This window comes from Lepidochelys kempii, chromosome 5, assembly GCF_965140265.1.
Source record: "Lepidochelys kempii isolate rLepKem1 chromosome 5, rLepKem1.hap2, whole genome shotgun sequence".
Taxonomy (NCBI): domain Eukaryota; kingdom Metazoa; phylum Chordata; order Testudines; family Cheloniidae; genus Lepidochelys; species Lepidochelys kempii.
Window position 1 is genome coordinate 106879385 of NC_133260.1, and position 19491 is coordinate 106898875.

Below are 19491 nucleotides of genomic sequence, written 5' to 3' on the forward strand. Positions count from 1 at the left end.
CATCTTGGCTAATAACAACTGATAGAACTATCCTCCGTGAACTTAATGAATTCTTTTTTGAACCCGTTTATACTTTTGGCCTTCACAACATTCCCTGGCAACAAGTTTCACAGGTTAATTGTGCATTATGTGAAGAAGTACATCCCTGGTTGTTTTTTTTTAACCCTGCTGCCTATTAATTTCATTGGGTGACCACTGGTTCATGTGTTATTATGAAGGGGAAAACAACTCTTCCTTCTTCACTTTCGCCATACCATTCTTTATTTTATAGATCGCTGTCATATTCCCCTTGTTCTTCTCTTTTCCAAGCTGAACAGTCCTAGTCTTTTTAATTTCCCCTGATATGGAAGCTGTTCCATCTTCCTAATAATTTTTGTCAAGCTTCTCTGTACTTTTTCCAATTCTAATTCATCTTTTTTTGAGTTGGGGCAACCAGAACTGCATGCAGTAGTCAAGGAGTGGGAATACTATAGCTTGATATAGTGGCATTATGATATTTTCTCTCTTATTAGCTATCCCTTTCCTAATGGTTCCTAAAATGCAGTTAACATTTTTGACTGCCACTGCACACTGAACAGATATTTTCAGAGAACTATTCATGATGACACCAACATCTATTTCTTGAGTGGTACCATCTAATTTAGATCCCATTATTTTGTATGTATAGTTGAGATATTTTCCAATGTGCATTATTTTGCATTTATAAACATATTACATGCATTTTTGTTTTCCTGAGCAGGTAGCTGACCAACTCCTGTCCTTTCCCGTATTAATTTCAAATGCTCCTTTGAATTACATATATCATCAGGGGAGTTTTATGCAAAAATTAGCTTTTCCCCCAATCTGAGTTGAATTATTAACATGTACCCACTTTATTGAATATTAGATCTCTCACCTTACAAGAGCATGCCCTAACCAATGGGGGCATTCTGGACCAGATCTCTCTCTCCTGTTGAAACTATTCCACTTATATTAATAATTATATTTTCATTAGATCATGGACTTGAATTTGGGCTTCCTCCTCCCAATAATCAATTATCTCAGGATTGTGCACAAAATTTTCAACAGGTCAATATTATCTTCCCCCATCACCTTTTCCTATACCTCTGAATTTCCTGACTTACCTCTGAGTCAAAAAGTTAATTTCCTTCTGTCATACCCTTAAAATCTCCTTATGTTCAATAATTCCATATTTTCAATAATACTAATCTATAGCAACTAAGATTTCTTTACAGATGGTACCCCATCTGTCATACTCAAATTCAATGGGAATCTCATGCTTCCTAAAGAAACCTGTTCACTAAGGCCTACTTGCTCTTCACCACAGGAAGACATCCAATTTTTATGTCTCAGCTGTCTTTTCCCCATTCCATCACCAGCTAATCTGAACATTAAAAAACCAAATGCCTCAGTGAAGTTCCACTTCCCTTATATAGTTTTAGCCCAATGGTTTGTGCATTCATCCAGGATGTGAGAGATCCAGATTCAATTCCCCCTTCTGCCAGATGTGTCGAAAAGATTTGAACTCAGCTCTCCCACCTATGGAGAGAGTGTCTTAACCACTGAGCTGTGGGGTATTCTGGGGTGAGTTTTCTCTCAGTTTCTCCTATTGAAGCTGTTCCACTTTCTATAGAATACCTGAGTAGTCGTTGGGCCGAGAGAGAGCAAGTATAAGACTGGCAGTATAGACTGGTGATTAGGTCACTCACCTGGGAGGGGAAAGCCCAAGTTCAAGTCCCCACTCCAATGTGAACGTAATTATTTATATAAGTGGAATAGCTTCAACAGGAAAGACAGAGATCTGGCCCAGAATACCCCATTGGTTAGGCCATGCTCTTGTGAGGTGGGAGAGCAAAGTTCAATTTCCTGGTCTACGTGGGGCAGGGCGGAAAGAGTTAAACCTGCATCTCCCACATCGGGTGAGTGTCTTAAATATTAGGCTCAAGGTGATGGGGGGAAGGGGAGAGTCACCACAATCTCCTCCTTCAACTGTTTGTGAACACTACCAAGTCCCTTTGTGAATCTAGCGCCCCAAGTTTTTTGGCTGAAACTATTTGGCAAATTAGTGTCAAATTTACACATAGTTTATTTGCCAAATAATGGCGTTTTCGTTGACCTGCAACTATTTGTCTGAAAAAGTTTGCCCGGCTCTACTCATCACTGAAACACAGCCACCATGGAGGTGAAAGATGCAGAAATGAACTTTATTGATTGGCACTACTATACTACCACACAACACTTCAGGAAATATAGTGTGAAACCAGGACATACAGCGACACAGGCTATTGCTATTACCCATGACAATGCGCCACCTTTATATTGATGAGAGAGATTATTTTAACGCAACCATTTAACTGAGAAATAAAACAGTATGTCTGTTTTCCACACAGCTCTATCTCCCCGGGCTCACTTTTGTCCGAAAGCATTTTCTTGTTCTGGGTGGCTTCTTCTCTTAGCCTGTCAGACATTCCCTCCAGCTATCTCATGCGCTACAGTATCTGATTCGTATTACATCATAAATGACTTTAGAGTGTGTGTGCATTTGTGTATGGACCTGTGTGCGTAGGCTCCAATTCAGGAAAACATTTAAACATGGGGTTAAATCCCTTCCTAATCAAGAGCATTTAATCACTTGCTTACGTGATATCCTGAGCAGGCCTATATGTCTGAATTATGCCATGCTTCATTAGTTTCATTACAAACCAAAAACTCACACCAAATTTTCTGGAAAATTCGGAGGCTTGCAAATCTTTTAGTGAAGTTAGGGTGAGATTTAAGTGAACTAAGGCTGAGATGTGCTCAAACTTGGGCTGATTTAAAGTTTTATGGGGAAAATATGAAACTCAGCAGTTCTAGATGGAGTCACTTTGATGTCTGGGTTGTTTGAACCCAGAATTCAAATCAAAACTCAATAGCCAAAAACTCAGCCAAAGCAAAACTGGAAACAAGTTTGTATTAACCATTTGATTACCCCTTTGCATTACTGCTGAGTTGTTCACAACGCTAGTAAATGTGTTGGATATAAAGGGGGATCAGGTGTTATATTTATTGATGATATCCTCTAAACCAGTAAATACTTAAATACACGATTTCTGCCTCTGTAAGCAATGATACATTTATGTGCATACAGGCTGTCTGCCATTCATATTTTCACTATCTGAATATTAATGATTTATTAGACTAGAGTAATTGAGATGGCTCTTAAAAATAAATGCAACGCTTACATACATCAGATTGGAAGGTCTGGGATATAGAGAGGTACTCAAATGCTGTCAATGTGTTTGGTCTGAAACACTAAGCTACTTAGTCAAGCACTTAGAATTTATTTCCTACCAATTACTGAAAACATATCTTATCAAAGAAAGATAATTAATCATTTCTAAAGAAATGTTTACCTGCAGACATCCTGCTTGTAGGTAGCAGACTTATTTGTATTTGATAATTAGAGGCAATTGTAGGAGGAAAGAAAAAAGCAACAGAGTATCTTTAAGACTAATTAAAAGAGATAGACTAGTCCAAGTAAATACAATGTGAAGTTCAGATTATATGCTTTAGTGATTTTAATTTTCAGATCAAACACTACCCTAAAGAAGGTGATGAGTAGAGAGCAAAGTGCTGCCTTTAATGTTTTATTCCAAACCACTGAAATCACTTTGGTACCGGCACAAACATGTTTTTGTTTATTTCAGCACATTTATATGGAAACTTTAAAGGTTTGTTTTTTTTTTAAAGACACATAGATGAACACGTATTTCTGATTAAATATGTGGCACTGAAATTGGATAAATAGAACTTCAGGAAATTAAGATGGGAAAACATATGTAAACTTCAAATGCTTGAAGTTGATGACAGTTTCCTACTTTACTACACTTCTGCTTTTGAAATGTTAGTTATGATAAAAGAATTTCAGGAGCCAAAAAATACATCTTTTTCTATAAAAGCAAGTGGTGAGATGCAAAATACTAAAAAACTGTTTTGAATTAGTCAGTATTTCGGTTTGTATTTGTACACATCAATATTTTAAATGGTGTACATGTGGGGGTGTGCATGATACACAAAAAAAACCCACCTCTGTAAAAACATTAGGGTTTCAAAGTCAAGAACTCAAAGATTCAGAAATGCCATAATTTGCAACCTTAGTTATGGCCCCCTTGTGCTTATTCATTATTCTAGAGTCTTTAATTACATGACCACATCCGCATACTGTTTTTTCCACAGAACCACTGCCTCACTCAGTGCTCAGGATAGACAGTTAATGAGCAGCTATTCAGTATTTTGCTTTTTCCTCATTGTTCAATGTGTGGCCTAGGTCTTATTTACTACACACTATTCAGCGCCTGCTCTGTAGACTGAGATATTAATTTCCTCAAAAGCTTTTCTATGGTACTTATCACTTCAGTGTCCTCGTGCTTCACAAACATTACTTTCTTCCCAAAACCTCTCTGAGGTGAAGGGGTAAAATTATCCCCATTTTACTGATGGGAGATGAGGCAGAGAATGAAATTAATAAGTATCCACTAATTTTGGGTGCCCAATTTGAGACACCTGTGACCTGATTCGTCAGAATACTTCATATTATTTAGGTTTCAGAGTAGCAGCTGTGTTAGTCTGTATTCGCAAAAAGAAAAGGAGTACTTGTGGCACCTTAGAGACTAAGCCCTGGTCTACACTAGGACTTTAGGTCGAATTTAGCAGCGTTAAATCGATGTAAACCTGCCCCCATCCACACGATGAAGCCCTTTATTTCGACTCAAAGGGCTCTTAAAATCGATTTCCGTACTCCACCCCTGACAAGTGGATTAGCGCTTAAATCGGCCTTGCCGGGTCGAATTTGGGGTACTGTGGACACAATTCAATGGTATTGGCCTCTGGGAGCTATCCCAGAGTGCTCCATTGTGACCGCTCTGGACAGCACTCTCAACTCAGATGCACTGGCCAGGTAGACAGGAAAAGAACTGCGAACTTTTGAATCTCATTTCCTGTTTGGGCAGCGTGGCAAGCTGCAGGTGACCATGCAGAGCTCATCAGCAGAGGTGACCATGATGGAGTCCCAGAATCGCAAAAGAGCTCCAGCATGGACCGAACGGGAGGTACGGGATCTGATAGCTGTATGGGGAGAGGAATCCGTGCTATCAGAACTCCGTTCCAGTTTTCGAAATGCCAAAACCTTTGTCAAAATCTCCCAGGGCATGAAGGACAGAGGCCATGACAGGGATCCGAAGCAGTGCCGCATGAAACTTAAGGAGCTGAGGCAAGCCTACCAGAAAACCAGAGGGGTGAACGGCCGCTCCGGGTCAGAGCCCCAAACATGCCGCTTCTATGATGAGCTGCATGCCATTTTAGGGGGTTCAGCCACCACTACCCCAGCCGTGTTGTTTGACTCCTTCAATGGAGATGGAGGCAACACAGAAGCAGGTTTTGGGGACGAAGAAGATGATGATGATGATGAGGTTGTAGATAGCTCACAGCAAGCAAGCGGAGAAACCGGTTTTCCCGACAGCTAGGAACTGTTTCTCACCCTGGACCTGGAGCCAGTACCCCCCGAACCCACCCAAGGCTGCCTCCTGGACCCGGCAGGCGGAGAAGGGACCTCCGGTGAGTGTACCTTTTAAAATATTATACATGGTTTAAAAGCAAGCATGTGAAAGGATTAATTTGCCCTGGCATTCGCGGTTTTCCTAGATGTACTCCCAAAGCCTTTGCAAAAGGTTTCAGAGGAGGGCAGCCTTATTGCGTCCTTCATGGTAGGATACTTTACCACTCCAGGCCAGTAACACGTACTCGGGAATCATTGTACAACAAAGCATTGCAGTGTATGTTTGCTGGCGTTCAAACAACATCCGTTCTTTATCTCTCTGTGTTATCCTCAGGAGAGTGAGATATCATTCATGGTCTCCTGGTTGAAATAGGGTGCTTTTCTTTAGGGCACATTCAGAGGAGCCCGTTCCTGCTGAGCTGTTTGCCTGTGGCTGAACAGAAATGTTCCCCGCTGTTAGCCACGCGGAGGGGGGAGGGTTGAGGGGGTAGCCACGCGGTGGGGGGAGGCAAAATGCAACCTTGTAACGAAAGCACATGGCTATGTATGTAATGTTAACAGCAAGGTTTACCCTGAAAGACTGTAGCCACTGTTTTATAAAATGTGTCTTTTTAAATACCGCTGTCCCTTTTTTTTTCTCCACCAGCTGCATGTGTTTCAATGATCACAGGATCTTCTCCTTCCCAGAGGCTAGTGAAGATTAGAAAGAAAAAAAACGCACTCGTGATGAAATGTTCTCTGAGCTCTTGCAGTCCTCCCACACTGACAGAGCACAGACGAATGCGTGGAGGCAAATAATGTCAGAGTGCAGGAAAGCACAAAATGACGGGAGGAGAGGTGGCGGGCTGAAGAGAGTAAGTGGTGGGCCGAAGAGAGTAAGTGGCGGGCTGAAGACAGGGCTGAAGCTGAAATGTGGCGGCAGCATGATGAGAGGAGGCAGGATTCAATGCTGAGGCTGCTGGAGGACCAAACCAGTATGCTCCAGTGTATGGCTGAGCTGCAGCAAAGGCAGCTGGAGCACAGACTGCCACTACAGCCCCTGTGTAACCAACCGCCCTCCTCCCCAAGTTCCATAGCCTCCTCATCCAGACGCCCAAGAACACGGTGGGGGGGGCACCGGCCAACCAGCCACTCCGCCACAGAGGATTGCCCCCAAAAAAGAAGGCTGGGATTCAATAAATTTTAAAGTTGTAAACTTTTAAAGTGCTGTGTGGCATTTTCCTTCCCTCCTCCTCTACCCCTCCTGGGCTACCTTGGTAGTCGTCCCCCTATTTGTGTGATGAATGAATAAAGAATGCATGAATGTGAAGCAACAATGACTTTATTGCCTCTGCAAGCAATGATTAAAGGGAGGAAGGGAGGGTGGTTAGCTTGCAGGGAAGTAGAGTGAACCAAGGGGTGGGGGGGTTTCATCAAGGAGAAACAAAGAGAACTTTCACACCATAGCCTGGTCATGAAACTGGTTTTCAAAGCTTCTCTGATGCGTACCGCGCCCTCCTGTGCTCTTCTAACCGCCCTGGTGTCCGGCTGCGCATAACCAGCAGCCAGGCGATTTGCCTCAACCTCCCACCCCGCCATAAACGTCTCCCCCTTACTCTCACAGATATTGTGGAGCACACAGCAAGCAGTAATAACAGTGGGAATATTGGTTTCGCTGAGGTCTAAGCGAGTCAGTAAACTGCGCCAGCACGCTTTTAACGTCCAAATGCACATTCTACCACCATTCTGCACTTGCTCAGCCTGTAGTTGAACAGCTCCTGACTACTGTCCAGGCTGCCCGTGTACGGCTTCATGAGCCATGGCATTAAGGGGTAGGCTGGGTCCCCAAGGATACATATAGGCATTTCAACGTCCCCAACAGTTATTTTCTGGTCTGGGAATAAAGTCCCTTCCTGCAGCTTTTGAAACAGACCAGAGTTCCTGAAGATGCGAGCGTCATGTACCTTTCCCGGCCATCCCACGTTGATGTTGGTGAAACGTCCCTTGTGATCCACCAGAGCTTGCAGCACTATTGAAAAGTACCCCTTGCGGTTTATGTACTCGGCGGCTTGGTGCTCCGGTGCCAAGACAGGGATATGGGTTCCGTCTATGGCCCCACCACAGTTAGGGAATCCCATTGCAGCAAAGCCATCCACTATGACCTGCACATTTCCCAGGGTCACTACCCTTGATATCAGCAGATCTTTGATTGCGTGAGCTACTTGCATCACAGCAGCGCCAACAGTAGATTTGCCCACTCCAAATTGATTCCCAACTGACCGGTAGCTGTCTGGCGTTGCAAGCTTCCACAGGGCTATCGCCACTCGCTTCTCAACTGTGAGGGCTGCTCTCATCTTGGTATTCATGCGCTTCAGGGTAGGGGAAAGCAAGTCACAAAGTTCCATGAAAGTGCCCTTACGCATGAGAAAGTTTCGCAGCCACTGGGAATCGTCCCAGACCTGCAACACTATGCGGTCCCACCAGTCTGTGCTTGTTTCCCGAGCCCAGAATCGGCGTTCCACAGCATGAACCTGCCCCATTAGCACCATAATGCATGCATGGGCAGGGCCCATGCTTTCAGAGAAATCTGTGTCCATGTCCTGATCACTCACGTGACTGCGCTGATGTCGCCTGCTCGCCCGGTATCGCTCTGCCAGGTTCTGGTGCTGTATATACTGCTGGATAATGTGTGTGGTGTTTAATGTGCTCCTAATTGCCAAAGCGAGCTGAGCAGCCTCCATGCTTGCCTTGGTATGGCGTCCACACAGAAAAAAGGCGCGGAACGATTGTCTGCCGTTGCTCTGTTGGAGGGAGGGGCGACTGACGACATGGCTTACAGGGTTGGCTTCAGGGAGCTAAAATCAACAAAGGGGGTGTCTTTACATCAACGAGTATTTCAGGCAGGACTTCACGGAGGGTTCCAGTAAGAAATGGTGCACCTAAGTTATTGTTCTTATTGGAACAAGGAGGTTAGTCTGGCCTCTGATTGATACTTGGCTAAATTTACCTTGCTGCACCTTCTCTGTGAGTGACTGTAGTGTGACCTAGAGGGATGAGTCCCCTAGACAGGGGAGGGGGGGAAGCAAATGAGTACAAAACAAATCTGGTCTATTTCTTGTTTTGATCCACTCCATTTATCTTTTACATCTTTGGCTGGCAGCAGACAGTGCAGAAGGACTGCATGCCATCCACATCTCATGGCTGCTCGGCAGAAGATGGTGCAATACGACTGCTAGCCATCCTCAACTCTTGCCTGCCCGGCAGAAGATGGTGCAATACGACTGCTATCCATCCTCATCTCTTGCCTGCCCGGCAGAAGATGGTACAATACGACTGCTAGCAATCCGTATAATCTGCCTGCTCACCATAAGACGGTTCAATAGGACTGACTGCAGGACTAAAGAGAATGACCTGGTCAAGTCACTCCAAATTTAGTCTCTGCGCCCATGTCTGCCCAGGCGCTCCTGGCCGACGTAGCCAGGAGCACCTCGGACATGACGATGATGGGCTACCAGTCGTATTGCACCGTCTGCTGCCAGAAGACAATGGGTTGCTGCTACTGTGTAGCAATGCAGTACCGTGTCTGCCAGCACCCAGGAGACACACGGTGATGGTTACCTGAGCGGGCTCCATGCTTGCCGTGGTATGGCGTCTGCACAGGTAATTCAGGAAAAAAGGCGCGAAACAATTGTCTGCCCTTGCTTTCACGGAGGGAGGGAGGGAATGGGGGCCTGACGATATGTACCCAGAACCACCCGCAACAATGTTTTAGCCCCATCAGGCATTGGGATCTCAACTCAGAATTCCAATGGGCAGCGGAGACTGCGGGAACTGTGGGAGAGCTACCCACAGTGCAACGCTCCGGAAGCTGACGCTTGCCTCGGTACTGTGGAAGCGCTCCGCTGAGTTAATGCACTTAATGCACTTAGAGCATTTTCTGTGGGGACACACGCACTCGAATATATAAAACCGATTTCTAAAAAAACGACTTCTATAAATTCGACCTAATTCCGTAGTGTAGACATACCCTAACAAATTTATTTGAGCGTAAGCTTTCGTGAGCTACAGCTCACTTCATCGAATGCATCCGATGAAGTGAGCTGTCGCTCACAAAAGCTTATGCTCAGATAAATTTGTTAGTCTCTAAGGTGCCACAAGTACTCCTTTTCTTTTTGCATATTATTTAGAACTTTTTATGTTCAAAGAACAGTTTCTTTGACTTCAGTTGCAGCTGTGAGTGCACTTCTATAAACCAAGCCCCAGGGTCTTAAGTCAGGTACCCAAAAATTTAAGAATAGAACCAGTGACCACCTGTGAAAAGTTGGTTTAAGTGTCTTGCCTAATGTCATATAGGAACTTTGGCACCGGCAGGTATAAAATCCATTCTCCTGGACAGAAAAATTGAATGCTAGCAGTGTGACCATCCTTTTGCTTCTTGCAATTCCCTAACTCATACCTTTCAACTTCTGCAACAAATGAGGCACCAGTCCTACAGATAACAGCCTTCTTTACTACGCTATCATGATTCATCCCCAGAACACAGGAAGTTGCATGATCAGGGTCTAATGTTGATAGGGTTGCCAGGTGTCTGGTTTTTTACCGAACGCCCGGTTGAAAAGGGATCTTGGCGGCTCGTTAAAAGTCCAGTTGGCAATGCAGCGAGGGTCCGGGACTAAGGCAAGCTCCCTGCCTGCCCTAGCTCTGTGCGGCTCCCGGAAGTGGTCACCAGATCCCTGCAGCCTCTAGAAGCATGGGTGGCCAGGGAAGCTCTGGCCACTGCCCCCCACCCCGAGAGCCATCTGTGCAGCTCCCATTGGCCAGGAACCGGGACCTATGGGAACTGTGGAGGCGGTGCCTGCAGGCGTGAGGGCAGCATGCAGAGCCTCCATGGCCACCCATGCATCTAGGGTCTGCAGGGACCTGGCGGCCACTTCCTAGGATCAGCAGTAAGCACCACCGGGTCCCACATTCCTAACCCCCTTGCACACCCAAACCCGCTGCCCCAGCCTGGAGTCCCCTCCTGCATCCAAACTCCCTCCCGGAGCCCACAACCCCCAACACCCCAACCCTCTGCCTCAGCCCCCTCCTGCACCTCAAACCCATCATCACAAGCCCCACCCCAGAGCCCACACTCCCAGCCAGAACCCAGAGCCCTCTCCCACATCCTGAACCCCTCATCCCCAGCCCTACCCCACATCCCACACCCCCAGCCAGAGCCCACACTCCCTCCTGCACCCCAACCCTCTGCCCCAGCCCGGTGAAAGTGAATGAGGGTGGGAGAGAGCAAGCGGCGGAGGGCGGGGGTGGTAAAGGGGTATATAAAACACTTTCAGTTAGAAAGACTCAAGTGAGTCCACTAGGAGCTTGTAAACATTAGACTCTGAAGCCATCTAGGCCCAGACTCACCAGATATTCAGGATAAAGCACTGGATTAATACTCTGGATATGTTGGTTCAATTGGCAGCTCTGTTACAGTATTCCTTTAGGGTACTGAGCAAATGACAATCTATAAAATAAATATTTGAATACTTCCTTTCTCTTGCCATTGTTTTTTCTTGTCTATTTAGACTGGGAGTTCTCTAATTCTAGTTCTCTGTTCCAAATAATGAACAACAATAACCCTACTCTAATTTTGCTCAGATTACCTCTCCAAGGGCTTGTCTACACCACCGAGATTTTAGCCTTGTCGCTAAAAGTCAGCGTGTGTATATGCTTTTTGTCGGTATTTGTTGGCACTTTTGCCAACAAAATACTTCCAGCCCCACGAGTGGCGTTGGCTTTGCCGACAAAACCACGTTCACACTGTTACTTGCATCCACAAAACTTTTGTCTTTTATCGGGGGGCTTTTTTAAGTGCCCGTGAAAGACAAAAGTTTTGTCAACAACTTCTGAGTGTAGACATATCCCAAGACACTTGTAAGCGTTGTAAACACCATTTCAGTGTAAAGGCGGGGTGGGGAAAATTTTCTAAGAATTCTGTCATGCCCCTCATTCCATTCTGCTCACTGAAGACCTTTTGTGAAGAAACTTGTAAGACTAGGCACAAGTATAATTAATTCCCATGTTCTCAATGTGCCTCATTTCTTTATCACAGATTTTATCAGAGGCATCACATTCTGTAGCAATTTTGTCACCTAGTCTGCCCAACTTGTTTCCTTGTATGTGTGTCGGGGGGGGAATTCTACAGCATTCCAGTTTAAGAGTGGTCATGAAGTACCAATAAAGAGGTGCATCTGACTGCCTCTAATGCTGGTCTGGAGCAGGTTACAGTATCTGTAACAAACTTAGTACAATGTCCTTCATATTTCATTCTCTGTAGCTCTCTCCATTTTGGATTTAGCTTTGTAGTTCTCTTTAAATTGAATTAAATCACATTTCTTAGGAAGGTGCAAGCTGTTGCCCAGTATGAAATGAGGTATTTTTTTTTCTATTGGGTAAGCATATCTAAATAATTTAGCATTGCTCTTCCTGAAATCTCATGAGAACTAGCTCTCTGAATTACTACATACTTATTCTCCTGAATTAAGTCTCCCTTAGAGGCTGTCTGGGAGGTGTGTTCCAGTGCATGGGTGGTCTCTTGATTAGAGCGGAGAAGTGGGAGGTATGAGTTCTGGGTTCTGCTTCCAAATCTGCCAATGACTCTGTGTGTGACCTAGAGTACCTTTCAGGGCCTCAGTTTACACAGCTGTAACACTGGTATATTATTACTCGCCTACTGCACAGGGCTAATATGGTTAATTGTCTCTGAAAGCTGGACAACATTCCCTAAAAGTTCAAAGATGCAGCATGATTTTATATTCCATATGAGCAACTCTTGGATGATAGACACTTTTCCACATGTAATCAAAAGCAAGAAAAAATTAAACCAATTAAACCTTTTTGAAAAGTCTTACTCCTCTCTTCCTGTAGCTCTCTCCTTTCCAACCTCAGTCAGGTGATACAAAGATTCTTCACTCCCCAGGCATTATTAGGATACTGCCTCAGCTTCTCAGACCATGCAAGGGCTGGCTCAAGTATTATGTTCACAAAATTAAGTACTGTAACCCTAAAGCTTGAGGTTGCCAGTATGCATATAGTTTTGAAGACCAGGACAGGATCATATCATTTTAATAGAAACCCAAGGTGACTTTACAGAGCATGTAATTTAAATATAAACATGTAACCAGAACAGAGAAAACATCCTTTGAAATACCTGATACCCTGTAACACACGTATGACTCCAATTTCATGGTGCGACTAATTACAGGAAATGACCAACCTCCAGAGTGTATACCAATATTACATAAAACATACCACTTCCAACTAAAACCCTCATATGTAACAACCAGAATCTCTTTGTGGTAACAGTAACAGTCCTCATCTCTGCAGCTGACCTCATGACATTAGCTTAATAACATACAAAATCTGTTAATAATGGTGTTTTAGAATGGGCAGTTAGAAGACTGTTTAAAGAGAAACACTGAATAAAACCTCTTGGTCTTTTGCATAATAGAGAAATGGGGTGTATGAACTCAATACCATAACTAGAAGAATCTTCCCCATTGACATATCAATTGTCAGATGCTGGACTGTGAAGGCCCTCAAGGAAACTTTAAAACGCAACTAGTGTCAAGAACCTCATGGGGACCCATACAGTGTAACATGTAGCAAAGTAGGATAGAACTTAAAAAAAAAAATGAACAAGAACACCTGCACCAATCAATCCTACTCTTCATTTAAGTCAAGAACAAACTTCATTAAGTTGCTTTCTTCTCTATGCACCACCAGACAAAAAAACCTCAGAGCAGAAAAACACATTTCCCTGCATTTATTTGAAACACTTTAAAGATGATTTGTTTTTTATTTACCATACAGCATACATAATTATGAGTTAAGGTTAGTTTCCCTTGGCCAGTTACGGAGCAAAAATGTAACACACCACGTCAACTCTATCATCATGCTTAACAGTCAGGTGAAACAGCACCAAGGTACAGGAAAGCCAGGATTTAAATCAACCAGGGACTGCAGTTCAGCTTCCTCCATTAGACTGATTAACTGCAAGCACTTCTGACAAGCAATATTTTCAAAAGCCTCTGACCAGTTAAGGATTAAAACATGCTGAGCTTTGAGTATGTTCAGTAGCATCTTCAGTGCCGAGATTCAGTTATACTATTCATGTTTTCTTACTTCACCCATTACTATGGTATCTGAACACCTTCTGACATTTCTTTTCTCTGTTCTTTCATCTAGTTGGAAAGTTTATCCATTGGTACCCTTCAGCTTTTTAACAGATCCTCCAGGCATCCTATAGCCATTTCATTAAGTTGCATTGCCGTAGGGATTTAGAGGGAGTATTAACAAAGGAGAGAAACTACCCACCATTACTTTGGCTAATCTGATTTTTCTCTTTCTATGAACTCCTACTGGCAACCAACTCTCTGGACAATATGGTGAAACTTACACTTACTGAACATTAGAAAAATCAATATTTAAGGTGGGCTGAAAGCAGTACCTAGTATATGGTAATATTTATAATCTGAAAGTCCACCAACTGCTTCAAGAAAATAAAGGAAATGTTTTGGTGTTTTTCCCCATTCCCCCCGCTCCATTTGTGACACTAAGATATAAGCCTAAACTTTCTTGTTCCTCTCAAATGAGCTCAACTTTGTGTGGCAATTCTTTTATTGTGCTGTTTTCTGTTTAGGAGTCTCTCCCATAAATATCATCCCTTTTTCCACACTCTTCCCCCTCCCCACCCCCCAAATGCATTAACAATGCTAGGAACATTTGTAACAATGTACCCATTTCTGATAAGACTGATTTGTGGAGGGCTCATATAGGATATCATTGGAGGCCTCAGTTGTCTCAGTTTATCCTTCCCTCACTAACTCCCTCATTATCTCCTTCTCTGAAAAATGTATTTAGAAAGCAGCAGGTGCCACTGCTCCATATTAATTTCGAGACTGTCTCACACTGGGGAGGATTATGATTAAAGCAAATCCCTCTGTAGATTCCAAATTTTGAAAATTCCAGAAGTTAGCTCTGTATTCAGTTGATAACAATGTTTCTTAGTATTTTGGTGACATCACTTCAAAATGGTAGAGTTGGTTCATTTCCCCCCAATTTTTTAGCAAGATGTGGACTTCCATCAATAATAAAACTTTCTTTTTGAATTCCTTTCCAAGGAAGTAAAAGGATTTTTAAATTAGGCTGAAATTAACCAAAATAATGTGTGTGTCCATTGGCGTCTGATTCAAAAACCAGTTGGAGAACACTTCGATCTCTCTGGTCACTCGATTACAGACCCAAAAGTGGCAATTCTTCAACCAAAAAAACTTCAAAACCAGACTCCAATGAGAGACTGCTGAATTGGAATTAATTTGCAAACTGGATATCATTAAATTAGGCTTGAATAAAGACTGGGAGTGGATGTGTCATTACACAAAGTAAAACTATTTCCCCGTGTTTATTCCCCTCCTCCCCCCACTGTTCCTCACACATTCTTGTCAACCGCTGGAAATGGCCCACCTTGATTACAAAAGGTTTTTTTTTTTCTTTTCCCCTTCTCCTGCTGGTAATAGCTCACCTTACCCGATCACTCTCATTACAGTGTGTAAGGTAACACCCATTGTTTCATGTTCTCTGTGTATATAAAATCTTCCCACTGTATTTTCCACTGAATGCATTCGATGAAGTGAGCTGTAGCTCACGAAAGCTTATGCTCAGATAAATTTGTTAGTCTCTAAGGTTCCACAAGTACTCCTTTTCTTTTTGCGGATACAGACTAACACTGCTGCTACTCTGAAACGTATCCATAAATGTTTATGTTTAAATGTTTTCATACTTTATTTTTTTTAAATAATTAGGCACTGTCTTAGCTGAGTACTTATGTTTACCTATCAGAAGGCAGTGTCACAAATTTTCTGAAAAGAGATTTATATAATGGTGCAAGAACATTTTGTTTCAAAGATATCTTTATGCAGTTTAAAACAGAACCTCTGAATTACCAGCACAGATAAAGGTATTTTCCACCACTGCATTATGAACTGAATTTTTAATTCTGTTTTGTTGTTAGAAATCAGAAAACTGTGTAAATTAAGTCTTAAACAAACCTCCAGATTTGTAATTTTGCCTACCTGGAGTTGAGGCTGATCAATTCTTCCAATGCTGGCACCAACATTCTGTCAGTCAAACACTTAACTCGATTATCAAGGGCCAGGAGAGCAGCTTCCTTTTATTCCACCTGGAAAAAATATTGTGTCAGTCATTTTTTTCATGGTCTTCCAAGCATATGACAATTCATTATGTTATCTTTGCCTGTCACATTAAGGGTTCATCAGAAAACACACAAAGGACTGATGCATAAAGTATCCGACTCTGGCTAACTCCTAAATTTTTAATACAGCATGTGTATAGGTGAATGGGGCCATCTATACTTTATTTTATTTGATGTGTCTATTATGAAATATATTAAGTATTATATTCATTTATAACAGTTCAATTAATTAAAGGATATATTCAATTAAGATAAGCATTTCTAAACGCTCAAATATCAGGGGGTAGCCGTATTAGTCTATATCCACAAAAACAACAAAGAGTCCAGTGGTAACTTAAGGTTATTTCTAAACATTGGCTTTGAAATGTACCAAATCACAACATCCAACAGTGGAAAATAAAATAAGATTTAGACCACACTACATTAGAACAGGGTACCATTTGTAGAAACTGAGCTTAAAGTTGCATTTGCATTAGGTCTTACACTACTGATCATTGTTTTTCCATTGCTCATCTTACCTCTAACTAGTAGAGAGTACAGAGTCTGCACAACTACAGACAACTGATCTATTGATTTTTAAAACTGAAAGGCAAATATTTATTTGTTGCTGGGTTTTGCTGATTTGAAAAATCCTAGATGCCACAGCAATAGATTCCAATATGTTTCTAAATGAATACAAATATAATACAAGGTGAAATGTAAAACAATGCATAAAATATTTATTTTTCATTTTAAAAATTTATTTTGATTAAATAACTAGAAGATCACAGCTTTTTCACAGCACTCTGAATGAAGAGGAACGGAAGGAACGAAAGAAACATAAGTAAAGATAAAAAATTGAAAACTACATACACCGTTCACCAGATATAAATATTTTAAATACAACAATTCATAGCAATTTCATTATATATTATCTGCTAGAAGATACCTCTCTGGTTTAAACAACAAAACCAAACCATCCCACCACTTTATCATATCTTAGCTCCCAATTCTATTAAAACATACAGTGCATCATCTCACAAACGCACTATCTTGAAAGAACAGCTTTATGGTGAGATTGTATGCTATGCTAATTATGAGGGCATGTAGGCAATGTTCAGAAAAAAATCACAGCTATCTTAAAAACATGTACATGTTTATCCATCAGTGTTCTCTATTTCTAGGGTATGCAGTTAATAAAAGGAAATGTATGTGGTAATAAGGCCAGGGAAGCAGAATGGTTAATGATATACAGCTAGTCACCAAAACGCAATAAAGAAATATTGGTCAAAGAGTCACTATGAGTCTGACAAGGCTGTAACCTTCCAGCTACTGTGGAACTAGCTTAGAGAATTACATTGTTATGTTACATTCTAATAGTATTTTCATAAAGAATGAAGCAGAAATTTAATTCCAGACAAAATTCATGTTAAAGTGGAGTTAAGTATGAGAGCACATATCAATAATTTATGGCCAAATACATACAGTGATGTTGTGATTATCCAAAACCAAATCATCATAGCCCCAGGAAATTCAATGTTAAATTTAAATGTAAAGTAAATCCAAAGATGATGAAGTATGGAAATTCAGTTAGGATACCAAAACAACCTTAATTCTCCTCTGTAGTAACACTATGCAATAACCATATGATTACGAGTAAGGTGTGTTAGTGTTTGTTGTTCCAGATTAGATTAAACTGATTTTTTAGACAAACATTAAATTTGTCTCTCTCTTTTTCCTTCATAGTGTAAATTCTCATCAAATTCATTCTACACTCAAGGTAAGTGTTATAAACTTAGGGAGAGTAGTCACACTATTTTTTATGTATAACCAAGAGAGTATTAATATAATTGTATGGGAAGTGAAGTCCAAATTCAAAGAGGTGTGGGGCACCTGCAACTTCTATTTATTTGAAATGTAATTTCACCAGGCTTTAATGAAGTCATTTGCTCTCAAAACCCTTTTTCCCCTTCCTCATTTCAGGCTTCAATGGGAGTTGCAGGTATGCAACATTTCCAGAAATAACCATAAATGAGGATAAAATTAGCTCAATAGGCCTGCAGCTTAGAACATGAATCAGCACCTGGAATTCCCCAAACACAGAGACAGCAGCACAAGAGATTTCAACTTAATTGTGGCACCAAAGTATGTGCTGGCAGATAGGTCCAAGGCTGAGGAATAGACATATGATGTGCTCTTTTACCGCTCCTGGTTTAGAGCCCAAAACAAGCTCTTTGGCTCCCAAGCCCACAGATGTTCCACACTCCTCCTGGATGGCAGAGCTGATCAGACTTAATTAAGCTTCTCCATTCTCTCAGAACCCCATTTCTCTCCTTTGATTCTCATGTGTTCTGTCTCATTCACTCCCTCCTTCTCTTCGCTGTGTTCTCTCTTTACTTACTCTCCCATTCCCTTATCTCACCGAGAGTTCATCCCCTCTCTCTCTCCTCCACACTTCATTTACTTTTCCTCCCACCATCAGCAGAGCCACAAAGATTCTCACCATCTGCCTGGCACTGAGCCCAGTGATTTGTTTTTCCTCTTTCTGACAAGGAAGCTGTTGGCCCAAAGATACTTATGCCTGGACTTCACTCTTGTCAGCAGGGAGCAGAAGGAAACATCACTTCTGTTCCCATGTGAGAGAGCTAATAAGCACAAAGCTTTAGGATGTCTTCGACTTGTGTTGGCCGCTGCAGGAGAACAGCAACTCCATTGCTTCAGTCTCTTGACTTGTACCCTGAGATGTTCCTGCCATGTGGGCTAAACCCCATTTTTATTTTCAGAAAAAAAGGGCCCCAACTACCAGCTCGCCATACAGTTGGGAGTACAAGTTGTGTTATAAAAAGCTTAAGATTCAGCAGGAATGTTAATATGTGCACACATTCTGCAGAATGCTGTGTGGTTCCATACTCTCAGATTCACATGGACATGGAGAGGAAGAGAGAGAAAGAGAGACAGAGACAGACTGGAACCAGACACAAAGAAATGGATAGAGAATACAGCTATGTCAGACTTCAGTAGCATCTATAGTGTGGCTAAATTTAAATTATTTCTTGTCAGATAAATAATCTTAAATCCTGCCTTAGACATCACTGAAATAATGCAACACTGATTATTCTCTTCAAATGAATGTTAACATGGCTTTCATAGGATTATGAAGATGCACAAGTAGGTTCTAGTAATAAGAATGTGAAGACTGAGAAGGGACATCATAACAGTTTTTAAGTACATAAAAGGTTGTTACAAGGAAGAGGGAGAAAAATTGTTCTCCTTAACCTCTGAGGATAGGACAAGAAACAATGAGCTAAAATTGAAGCAAGGGTCGTTAAGGTTGTTCATTAAGAAAAACTTCCTGTCAGGGTGGTTAAGCACTGAAATAAATTGCCTAGGGAGGTGTGAAATCTCCATCACTGGAAATGTTTAAAAGCAGGGTTAGACAAACACCTGTCAGAGATTGTCTAGAAAATGTTTCTCATCCAGTCCCCTGCCATGAGTGCAGGGGACTGAACAAGAAGACCTACTGAGGTCCCTTTCAGTCTTACGATTCTATAATTCAGGAGAAAAAAAAAGATTTTTGATAATAATAGGCCAGATCTTTGGCTGCTATAAATTGGCATAGCAAGAATGACTTCAATATTATTAATTATTTGTATTCTCCAAAGTGCCAGGGAGCCTCAGTCACAGCCTAGGACCCCATTGCACAAACATGGAACAAAAAGCAATCTAAGTAGAACTATGCTGA

At 42.0% G+C, this 19491-nt stretch overlaps 1 protein-coding gene across 40 annotated transcripts in view; it reads right to left on the bottom strand.

The window, feature by feature from the left end:
• Nucleotides 1-19491, bottom strand: part of PTPRD (protein tyrosine phosphatase receptor type D) — a 1705510-nt gene that overhangs the window by 1220843 nt on the left and 465176 nt on the right. For all 40 annotated transcript variants that reach the window (XR_012159111.1, XM_073345355.1, XM_073345353.1 and 37 more), the window contains one exon: nucleotides 15631-15737. The gene's annotated coding sequence lies outside the window, so the exon portion shown is untranslated. The remainder of the gene's footprint in view (nucleotides 1-15630; nucleotides 15738-19491) is intronic.